At 33.8% G+C, this 12,142-nt stretch overlaps 1 long non-coding RNA gene across 1 annotated transcript in view; it reads right to left on the bottom strand.

The window, feature by feature from the left end:
* Positions 1–6,462: 6,462 nt before the first annotated feature.
* The window catches only part of LOC122891562, an 88,984-nt gene continuing 83,304 nt past the window's right edge, over positions 6,463–12,142 (bottom strand). Inside the window, exon 3 of the long non-coding RNA XR_006381291.1 lies at positions 6,463–6,517. This is a non-coding gene — a long non-coding RNA (uncharacterized LOC122891562). The remainder of the gene's footprint in view (positions 6,518–12,142) is intronic.

A 12,142-nucleotide genomic window follows, 5' to 3' on the forward strand; every position in this document is an offset into this window, starting at 1 on the left:
ATTGTGTATTTTATACACACACACACACACACACACACACACACACACACAATGGAATACTATGCAGCCATCAAAAATACACTCTTGCCATTTACAATGACGTGGATGGAACTAAGGGGTATTATGCTAAGCAAAATAAGTCAATCAGAGAGAGACAATTATCATATGATCTCTGGTATGAGGAATTTGAGAGGCAGGGGCCAGGGGTTGTACAGGTTAGGGAGGGAAAAATGAAACAAGAGGGGATCAGGAGGGAGACAAACTCACAAACCAAACTGAGAGTTGCTGGGGGGTGAGGAGGTAAGGATAAGATGGCTGGGTTATAGACATTGGGGAGGGTATGTGCTTTGGTGAGTGCTGTTAAGTGTGTAAAACTGATGAATCACAGACCTCTACTCCTGAAGCAAATAATGCATTAAATGTTAAAAAAAAACAATAACACACATGAACATAGGCAAGTTATTTCATTTTGCTAAGTCTCTTTTTTCACCTGTAAACTGGGGTTCACAGTTGTCTGTTTATTCTAAAATGATCATTCTGAAATTAAAATACAAAATCCCTTTAAAGTGACAAGGTCTTCCCTGGATGTGAAAAGTATGATTCATAATTTGTTACTATTATTCAAAATTTAAATGTAAATAATCTGTATTTACCTTGAAATAATTATGTTAAATCCTACTTAAATATAATTTTTAAACAATGTGTTTTGGGCTAATATTTTTTGTTAATAATAATATCATTAATCATTTTGATATTCTGGACCATATTGGTATATGTATTTGTAGAATATCAACATATAAAGTCATAGATGGATACACATGTGGTATATAAATAGCCAAAGTAGTAGCTCAAGAAGAAAACTGAGATGCCCTAGCCTACAAGTAGCACCCACTAAGAGACCCATGAATCAGGCCACCCTGTACTTTGTAGCCCAGCTGACCCTCAGCTGAATGTAGGTTCATTACTGAGCTCAGGGGCAACCAACAGAGGAAACTCGCACTAACCTCACCATAATACAGAAAAATAATAAATCACTGCAGTTTGAAACCATTAAGTATGGGGTAGATTTTTACATACAAATAGATAACTATTAAGGAAATCTTATGCAGTTTTACAGTAGCTTTGGGTACCTAAATATTGTAGAATCTGAAACACAAAGAAAATAAGATTCTAGAAAATGAGGAAAGTATGGTACTTTAAATATGATTCTCCTGAAGTGTTTTTTTTTAACTTTACTTCCACTTTTTCCCCCTCAGCCTTTGCTCTTTTGATTTTCTGAAACCAAGAACTAGTTTTATTTATACAATAGCTCTTGAGAATGTTTAACAAAAAAATTTTCCAATATTCTTCATATAGTCTCTCAAGGGGTGTGTGTGGGGTATGTGTGGGGGTGTGCATGTGCTTAATGCTCAAGATTTTGGCAACTTCCACTAAATATTCTAATAGTTAAAATATTGTCAATGTTCCTTTTGTACATGTGGCAAGAGTTAGTATAATGGTGTCCATGATCCTTGATTATTGGATTAATACGTTGTTCAATGTACTCTGCTTTTAAGTGAAATATACAGATTCTTCAATATTGAGGCTTGTATGAATAGATCTAAATTAAATGGAGAGTTGAGACAACTGTCTGGCTAATAATTCCCAAACCCTACTACTAAGAAAAAGTAGAGGTTTGAGGTTTAAAAATTTCAGATGGGCTGTCTACAATGATTAAATCATCCAGATTTCCAATTCATTCTTTTTTGCAAACATGATTTAGGTCTGTTTGATAAAGAATAATATCTTTAAGTACATCTGTATTCATATAATAAAATAGTGTTGAAGTGGTTATCTATTTTACTTGGTCTAATATCTGCAATTGTGTATTTATTTTCAAAATATATAAGGAAATTGCCTCCATTCTACCCTTTACCTTGAAAAGATGCCACAGCAGGGTGATGTTATACATACTCAATTTAAAAACCTCAACATTTGAAATGGAGTTAAGAATTCTTTATAACGAGGGTGCCTGGGTGGCTCAGTGGGTTAAAGCCTCTGCCTTTGGCTCAGGTCATGATCCCAGGGTCCTGGGATCAAGCCCCACATAGGGCTCTCTGCTCAGCAGGGAACCTGCTTCCTCCTCTCTGTCTTCCTCTCTGCCTACTTGTGATCTCTGTCTGTTAAATAAATAAAATCCTTAAAAAAAAAAAAAAGAAAAGAATTATTTATAACTGATTTAAGACTAGAAGACACTGGAGATTACTAGAAGAATTTTTTTATTTGACAGAGAGAGACCAGGAGAGAGAGGGAATACAAGCAGCTGGAGTGGGAGAGGAAGAAGCAGACTTCCTGCTGAGCAGAGACCCCAATGTGGGGCTAAACCCCAGGACCCCAGGATCATGACCCTGAGCCAAAAGCAGAACTTAATGACTGAGCCATCCAGGTGCCCCTGAACATGATGGATTTTATCTCATCATTTATCTTCTAAAAAGAGGGAAATAAATAGCTATATCTGTTGTTCTATTTTTAGGGTACAATTTTTGACTTTGCCGTTATTTCTTCTGACATTAACTAATTACATCTTGTAACATTCACAGGAAGTATATTTTATTCTCCCCTAAAAGAGATTGTATGTAATGTGAAAAGTGAAAGAAAAAAAAATCTGACAAATTTCCAATTAATGTGATTGACAGATAAAGTCAAACAATAAAAATCAGGAGCCCAACATAGCTTTTCTCATGAATGATTTACAAAATAATTTGATCGGTCCCTAATGTGTCACCAACATATTCAATTTCCAAGTTCCTTGATCACTCTTTGGTTCTTCTATGACCACAGCACACAGTAGCAACCAATTATTAACCCACATTTTTCCCACTAACTTTCCAATAGGTGCTCCATACTTTTTTCATTGAAGGGAGGGAGGGAGGAAGGGAAAAAGAGACAGTGGGGGTGGGGAGCTGTTGGGAGAAAGAAAGGAAGGGGGAGAGGGAGAGAGAACACTCCTGACTGGGCTTTCTAACATTATGTACACATAAGTCTCTTACCAACAGAGGAATCCCCTTTGAAAGATTATGAGTGAAGCTCCATTGTGACAGCACAGTCTACTCCTTTCATTCATTTCGATCAAACTCTTCCTGGCTGTTATCAATTGTTACTACACATTTTGAATTAACTGACTCAAAATTTATTCATATTTTACCAGAATAAATATTAATCATGTACCCTTTTACTATCAAAACTGTTCAAGTTTCAATAATAACTAAGTCAACCAATGAATAGCTTTTCCCATGATTCCATTTCTCATGAATATATATCTCCTTTCAGAAATTTTCAACAGGATGAAAGTAGGTCAATAGTGCTGTGATTTTCCTCTATCCCTTCCTTCTTCCTTAACTTTTCTCTGAACCAGTTCTTTAATTCTATCTGTCTCTCTTTTAATCTTTCAAGGAAAGACCAGATGTAGCCTTCATTTTATACCACTTGCTAGAACAGACAAAGTATTACTTAACAGGAAGTTGAGGATGAGCTCTTGTGTTGGAGGAAACCTTGCCTGAACTTCCTTAGCACTGGTTTCCTCACTTGTAAAAGGGAAATAGTAAATGATCCATCTCATAAGGGAGTGGTAAAAATGTGCCATAAAGCTGTTTTGAAATTGTGAGATAATTAAAATGTATACTTTGATTTATTTTATAAATTAAAGCTAGCTTAATGGGGGGGGTATTTTTCCAGTATTAATTTTCTGGAAGTTAACCAATTTTAAGTCATTTTTCAGGAATTACAAGTAAACTGTTAGTTTTATAACACATTTCTCAGATTTCTGAGAATTACAGAATGTAAGCTTCAGAAGGAACCCTAAAAATGACATGTACTGGGGAAGGAGTGGAGGGGGAAAGAAGGAAGGAAGAAAAATGGAAATAAGAGAGAAAGAAATAAAGAACTATCTTACCTAGAAAATAGGGAAATTTTCAAATTAAATCCTAACAATCAAATGATAGTGGTTTATAAAGGCTACATACAAAATAAAAATATACTTGAAGCGCACAGAGAGAGAATTCTTATAAAGATTTATAAAGGATGATAGATACATAATTGTCCTGAGGCTCAATTAGTACAATTCCCTCATTACACTTGAAATTTTGCATCATATGTTACACAATTGAACATAATAAACTCTGAAAACATGTTTGCAGCCAAATAATATAAAATTGTCTTAGCTATGGGGAAGGTTAACAATGAAAAAGCTAATAGAAAAGCAGACTTTAAAATTTTGACATAGCATTAAGTATTTAAATGATCAATAAGTGTTCTCTAACATTCAGGTACAACAACAAATATGTGCTGATGGTTGTATACTATGTATGAGCTAATTTATAAGAAATAGTTGCTACCTCACAAATTATATAGTCAGGTTGAGAAAAAAGAACATTTATGTAAAAAGCTGTATTTTTTTTTGAAGTGGGATTTATACTTCTGAATAATTAAGTATCAGGAACTCTATTCACCATCCTTCCCCCAAAACCATGAAATACAAGAATAATAGAGGAAACAATGGTAAAGATATTGGATATCAAGTAACAAAGGATAACTCTAAGTCATAAGCAACTAATGAGGTAGTCCTGAGACTCTAGTCACATACTATCTTCAGAGACTTTCCAGGTCAAGACAAAAAAGAGGGTGATCCAGAGGGAACCCCACAATCTCCCTGAATTGAAGGAGTGGAGCTGAGAGCCAAGAAGATCAAAGTAGCCAGAATTCACAGGGCAGAGAACCACTGTGGAGAGGGTTGCACAAAGTAAGAACCCCCAAATCTGCAGACGTTCCTCCTCTAATATTCAGCAGAGTACTAAGCAGCATGTGTGTGTGAGGAAATTATCCAAAGCCAGAGAAAAGCCACACAAAACAATTGGAGGAAACTACTCAGAGCAGTGTCCCTTAGCTAGAATGACCTCTAATTAATATGGCATTGAGGAAAGTGCTCAGAAAATTTGCCTCAGGAGTGGGGAATAAATAATTAGCCATAGACTACACATAGCTTTGGTCCTACCTAATGAATCTTAAAAGCAAAATCTAAAAATATATCAGTGTTCCAAGTAACTCAAGCATGTCCCAGAACAATGCTCAAGAATACTTTTAGGCATATAAATAAATACCAACACCTAACATGGTAAAATCACAATGTCTGTATCTAAAGAATATATAATGAAAGAAACACTATGTTGGTGACTGCATTTTTTTTCCATTATGCAAATTTATTTTTTTAAAAAAGGACTTCTGCTCCCAGAAAGATGAAGTAATTTTTCCTATTCTTTTGCTAAGTACAACTAAAAACTCTGAACATATATAAAACAAATATAAAAAGTTTCTGAAAAGTAAACAGGAAAAGTCCAACTTGCTAGGGAAATAGAAACTGAAGGAATAACATGGTAGTAATTTCCATGGGTTTTCATTTAGTCTTATATTTCATTTATATATATTATAAGAATATAATATTCTTATATTTCATTTAGTCTAATATTGTGAACATGATGCTGGAGAAGCCAGCAAACTACAGAAAGCATATTTATGTAGAAACTTATTTTTGAAAAAAATATGATGGGATTTGTGCTTCTGGCAAATTTAGAGTATCAGGTACTAGATTGACTCTCTGGCCTAAAACCACATGAAAAACAGGCAAAATGTTGGAGTGACTCTAAGATTTTGGGTATCATGTGACAAAGGTATGTAAACACACACAGGGCCCAAAGGCGGCCTGTGTTCTCTAATGATAGGAGAGGGAAATCGGCAGCCTTGCAAGATAGAAAAATTTTAGATAGCAACTGCTCTACTCCAGCCAAACACTGTAGGAAATAAACAAAAACAAAAACGAAAACAAAACTGCAGCCACATATTCATTGACTTCAGGACGGACTGAGTTCAGAGTTTAGACTTCCAACCTCCCAGCATACAAAGAGTCATCCCCAGCTGCCTCTCCACAATTGCCAGGGTGGTATCAGAGAATCCTAAGGAAGAAACCAGGATTTTATCTCTTTTAGGTGGTAGTAAGCTTTACTCCATGTGGTATAAATGAAAACCACCAAGGGAGCAGAAACAAGTAATTTCTGTTTCTTCAGCCAAGGTGATACCAGTGGGGTCCCAATGGGAAGCTAGAACTCCCAGTCCCACTTAGCAGTAATGAGGAGACATTCTCTTTTGTATCAATAGAGGCTGTATAGGGGATCCTCACTTTCTGTCCCACCAGGTAGTAATGATGCGATGCTACATCTGCCCCCTTACCTGCAGAAGTGAGGTTGGAGAAAGGCAGCCAAAATGGAAGCTTTGAACAAAATCCAGATATTCATAACATTAAAATAATCCAGATTTCAATTTAGATCACTTATCATACCAAGAACCAAGAAAATTTCAACTTGAACTTTTAAAAAAAAAGAACAATCAAAGGATGCCAAGACCAATATAAGAGATAATTTTGAATTACCTGTCAAAGACTTCTGGCAGACATCATCATAAGCTTCTGTGGGTAAACAACACACGCATCCTTAAAAACAAATGGATAAAAAAAGAAATTGTCAATAATGACACAAGAAAGTATAAAAATATAGAAGATAAAAAAAGAAGTTATTGTAGAAATATAAATAAAATAAATATAAAAAAAAAACAAAAAAACCCAATGATGGAATCAACAATCAAGTTGGTAAAGAATCAGTGATACTGAACACAGAATAGAAATGATCTAATATGAATAAGAGAAAATAGACTGAAAAAATTATATAGAGAATCCAGGGACTTGTGGGACTATAATAAGAGATTTAACACCTATGTTACTGAAGTAACAAAAAGAGAAAAAGGCAGGATTGAAAAAGTATTCAAAGAATTAATTACATAACTATGCAAATTTAGCGAGAGAAGCTAAGTCTATATTTTCAAGAAGTACAGCAAGCCTCAAAATCCAAGATAAACCAAAAGAAATCCATGCTAAAACATGTCATAATCAAACTTCTAAAAGCTTTTAGAAGCTAATCAAAGCTTCTAAAAGACAAACAAAAGACTTGAAAGCAGTAAGAGAGAAATAGAGGAAATAGTTCCTAACTTTTTTAATGAAACCAATATCACTCTGATACCAAAGCCAAAGATACAAGAAAACTGTAGGTCAATATCTCTGATGAACATAGGTGCAAAAACTTTTTTAACAAAATACTAGCAAATCAAATAAACAACATATTGAAGAGATTATACACCATAGCCAGGTGAGATATATTCCCCAGTTTGTAAGATTGATTTAGCATATGCAAAATCAATGTAAGACACCACGCTAACAGAATGAAAGATAAAAACCAAGTAATCATCTCAAAAGATGCATAAAAAACATCTGATGAAATTCAACATCCATTTATGATAAAAATAATTTTCAAAAAATAGAGACAAAAGGAAACTTACTGAACACAGTAAAGGCCATTTGTCAAAATTCACAGTTAACAACGTAATAATGGAGAAAAAAATTAAAAGCTTTTCCTATAAGACCTGATACAAGGCAAGGATTCTTCTGCTACTTCTACTCAATATAGTATATAACATCTTAAAGGAGCAATCAGACAAGGAATAAAATGTACCTGAATCAGAAAAGAAGTAGAATTATTTCAATTTCTGGATAACATGATCCTATTTGTAGAAAATCCTAAATGCTCTATTAAAAATTTTTTAGAATAAATTCAGAAAAGTTGCAAGATACAAAATGGACATACAAAAATCACTTTTATTTCTTTGTACCAACAATGATCCAAACAGGAAATCAAGAAAACAATCCCATTTATGACAGTATCAAAAAGAATAAAATATTTGGAAATAACTGTAACCAAGAGCTAAAAGATCTACACTGAAAACAATAAAACACTGTTGAAAAAAATTGAAGAAGACACAAATAAATGTACAGACAACCTAGACTGGATGTTCCTGGATTGGAAGAATACTATTACAATGTCCATTCCACTCAAAGTGATAGTATAGCTTCGGTGCAATTCCTATCAAAATTTCAATAGCATTTCACAGAAAAAGAAAAACAATTCTAACATTTGTATGGAAGCATACAAGACCCCAAATAGTCAAAGCAATCTTGAAAAAGAATAGAAATAAAGCCATCACAATTCCTGATTACAAATTATATTATAAAGCTATAATAATCAAAATAATATGGTACTGCCATAAAAATATATACACAGATTAATGGAACAGAATAGACAGCTCAGAAATAAGCACAAGCATATTCAGAAACTAGTTTCTGACAAAAGCACGTGATGTGGAAAGGATAGTCTCTCCGATAAATGGTGCTGGAGAAACTGGATAACCATATGCAAAATAATGAAATTGGAACCTTATCTTATGCCGTATACAAAAGTCAAAATGGGTTAAAGACTTATACATGTCTTTAAGAACTGAAGCCATTAAACTCCTAAAAGAAAACATAGGGAAAAACTTCTTGATATCAGCCTTAAAAATGATTTTTTAGATAAACACCAAAAGAACAATTAACAAAAGCAAGAGAGTAGATTTCAGGTGCTTTCAACACACACACACACACACACACACACACACACACACAATGTGAGAACATGCTAATCAGCTTGACTATAGCAATTATTTCATTTATTTCAATTATATATATAATATATATAAAATGATCATGTTGTACACCTTAAATATAATTTTTGTTTCAAAAATAATAATGAAAAGAAAACTGGTTACTTAAGTTATTGGAAAAATTTTAAAGTATGTTCAGGCAACTTGATGGAATCTTTTCTTACAGCTGTAAAACCCATGAAATTTAAGTACATACATAGTATATCTGGTCAAATTTAACTTCCCAACTTCATGTGTCGCAACTGTGAAATATTTACTGGATTTTGAAGGTCCTTATGAAGAAAATGATATCATATACCTTATTTATGATTCTGATGAGGATTATATTTTAAACTGATATTATGAATTTCATGGATTAACTAAAAATGGTATAAAATGGGAGGAAAAGCCCTAAACTTATCATTAGCACATTAAAGTCAGTGGTCTAACCATCTCCAAATAAAAGGCAGAGATTGTTAGAGTAGATAAAAGAAAAAGATCGAACTTAAGAAATCCTCTTTAAATATAAAGATACATATAGGTTAAAGATAGAAGAAGGTATAAAGTTATAACAAGATAAAAATAATCCAATAAAGTAGAGTCTCAATATCAGCTCAGTAGATCAGAGTTAAGAATATTACCAGGGATAAAGTCATTTCATAATGATAAAGGAGTCAGCTCATCAAAAAAACCTAAAATGCTAAATATTTATACACCCAGCAGCAGAGCTTTGAAAAACAGGAAGCACAAACCAGAATTTCAAGGAGAAAAAAACAAATCTGGAATTATAGTTGGAGGCTTCAATACCTTTCTCTCACAATAAATGATAGAAAAAGGGAGGGGGGAGCCTTTAAGAACATATAAGAATTCAACAACATTTTCAACCAACTGGATCTCATTGACATTTATAGAATGCTCTACCCACAAGAAAAAAAAAAAAAAACAACAAAAAACAGCACAGACACTCTTTTCAAGTGCATACAGAACATTTAACATTATAGATCACATTCTAGACCATTAAAAAGTCTCAAAATGTAAAATGTTCCATTTTTTCAAAACGTGTTTTTTTGACTATAGTGTAATTAAATTTGAAATCAATAACAGAAAGACATCTGGAAAACCCCTAAATATTTGGAGACCAAATAACACATTTCTACATAACCCATGTGGCAAAGAAGAAATCACAAAGGAAATTAGAGCTATTTTGAGCTAACTGAAAATAAAAACAGAACATGTTAATTTGTAGGATGTTGCTAAATACTACTTACTAGTATTTGTGGGAAATTTCTAGCACTGAGTGCTTATATATAAAGAAAGAAATTTCAAATCAATTGCCTTAATTTTTATCTTAATATAATAGAAAACAAAAACACAAAATCAAATTAAACCCAAAGTCAGCAGAAAAAATTGATTGTGAATTGAAATTGAATTCAAATGAAAATGAAAAAAGAGAAAAATCAATGAAACTAGAATCTAGTTCATTGAAAATATCAGTAAAAATGATCACTTCACTAATCGGGAAATAAAAATATCAGGAAAAAGAGAGGTGACATGACTACAGGTATTATAGATAATAAATGGATAATAAGGTAATATTAGTGTAACGTATGGACAGAAAGCAAAGCAGTTCAACAGTTGCCAGAGGCTAGGAGTATGGGGGAGAGGAGGTACAAAAGGAAGGGATCACAAAGGTGAATGAACAAACTTTTAGGGGTGATAGGGACACTATCTTGATTGTGGTGATGATTTTATAACTGTATACATGTCAAATTTATCAAATTATATGTTTGAAATATGTGCAGTTTGTTGTATGTAAACTGTACCTTGATAAATCTGTTAAAATGCTGGGAGTTAAATCATGCCAAGTTACAATCATGCCAAATCTAACAAACATAAGAAAGATTTTTTTTTAATTTAAATAATGATGATTCATGAAGTCTTCATAGAGGAAGTGAGACTTGTCTCAGCTACTAATTCTACTACTCATAAACTTATTAAATGTTGGCCAGAAATGAACCATACATCCATAAAGTCATAGGATTATCAATTTTCTTTAATCTGTCACTAATTACTACAATTAGTTTCCCCACAACTAGCTATTTTACATACAAAGATAGATTTCACATAAATTGATAGACTTCTGGTTGTTTTTTATTTGCTTGCCTTGTTTTAAAAAATGTGAACATCTGGGAATGCTAGACACATTTTCCCTCAGGAAAACACCTTTTTCACTTTTCTAGGAAGTTCATACTGGCCAGTTCTACAGTGAACACTGGACCTCTTTCATGGATATAAGTTGCCATCTACCATCACAATCATGCTGTTAATTTTCAGAAAGAAAAAAAAGAAATGTTTTTTTCCAGCTTCATTTGCTTAGGTTTGCTACTGTGGTTCTGGAGCATTTTAATTTGAACCCTTGCTATCAACTATCATTAAGAATATTAATCGATTAAAACTTTGGTTTTATGTGGTCTTCTTAGAATAGTACCCACAACAACCACCTTAATATGCTCAGTAACATTACTGAGCTACTGCTACCCTAGAAACATTCAAAGTGGTACACTTAGAAGTGTACCCATACAGCTCTACAGGAGGCATGTTTTCTGCTTTGGGGCTCCAAAGAAATCTCTCTTCCTTGAGAAAAATAGCAAAAATAAAAGTTTTCCTTTTGCCTCTCTGTGATAGAGACCAGAGTTAGCAGAGAATTTGTTCCTGTGGTTAACAAGTAAATAGCAGGAAGTCAGTATTTTACAAAACATATTGCAGGGAAGAAAGCTTTTATAGAAAACAAGAGTCAGGGGTGCCTGGTGGCTCAGTGGGTTAAAGCCTTTGCCTTTGGCTCAGGTCATGATCCCAGGGTCCTGGGATGGAGCCCCGCATAGGGCTCTCTTTTCAGCAGGGAGCCTGCTTCCCCACCCTCCCCAACCCCGCCTACGCCTGCCTCTCTACTTACTTGTGATCTCTGTCAAATAAATAAATAAAATCTTTAAAAAAAAAAAAAAAAAACGAAAACAAGAGTCAGTGCAAACATTGGCAAATATAATAATCAATGCTCATTGCAAAATATAATTTGGCTCCAGATGGGACAACTGTTTTGGGAGATACAGAATGTCAGAGTTTTGAAGAAGAATCGAGACTGCAAATGAACTCAATGACCTTTGATAAATGTGAGATTAGAATCCTTCCTTAAAAATAGGTAAGATTTCTGAGGTTCTTGGGTGGCTCAGTTAGTTAAGAGCTGTCTTCAGCTCAGGTCATGATCTCAGGGTCCTGGGATGGAGCCCCACGTCAGGTTCCCTGCTTAGGAGAAGTCTGCTTCACCCTCTTTCTCTCCCTTTGCCCCTAACTCCACTTGTCCTCTCTCACTCTCTCTAGATCAAATAAATAAATACAATCTTAAAAAAATAAAAATCAAATAAAAATAACATTTCTACGAGCTAGGCATTCTGCAAATTTGTTCAGAAACTGTCTTGAGTAGGTACGGTTCCTTTGTTATCCATCTGAAGAAACCGAGACATAAAAGGGAAAAGAAACTTTTGACTTTGTTTAT

Source organism: Neovison vison, chromosome 12, assembly GCF_020171115.1.
Source record: "Neovison vison isolate M4711 chromosome 12, ASM_NN_V1, whole genome shotgun sequence".
In the NCBI taxonomy this organism is placed as follows: domain Eukaryota; kingdom Metazoa; phylum Chordata; class Mammalia; order Carnivora; family Mustelidae; genus Neogale; species Neogale vison.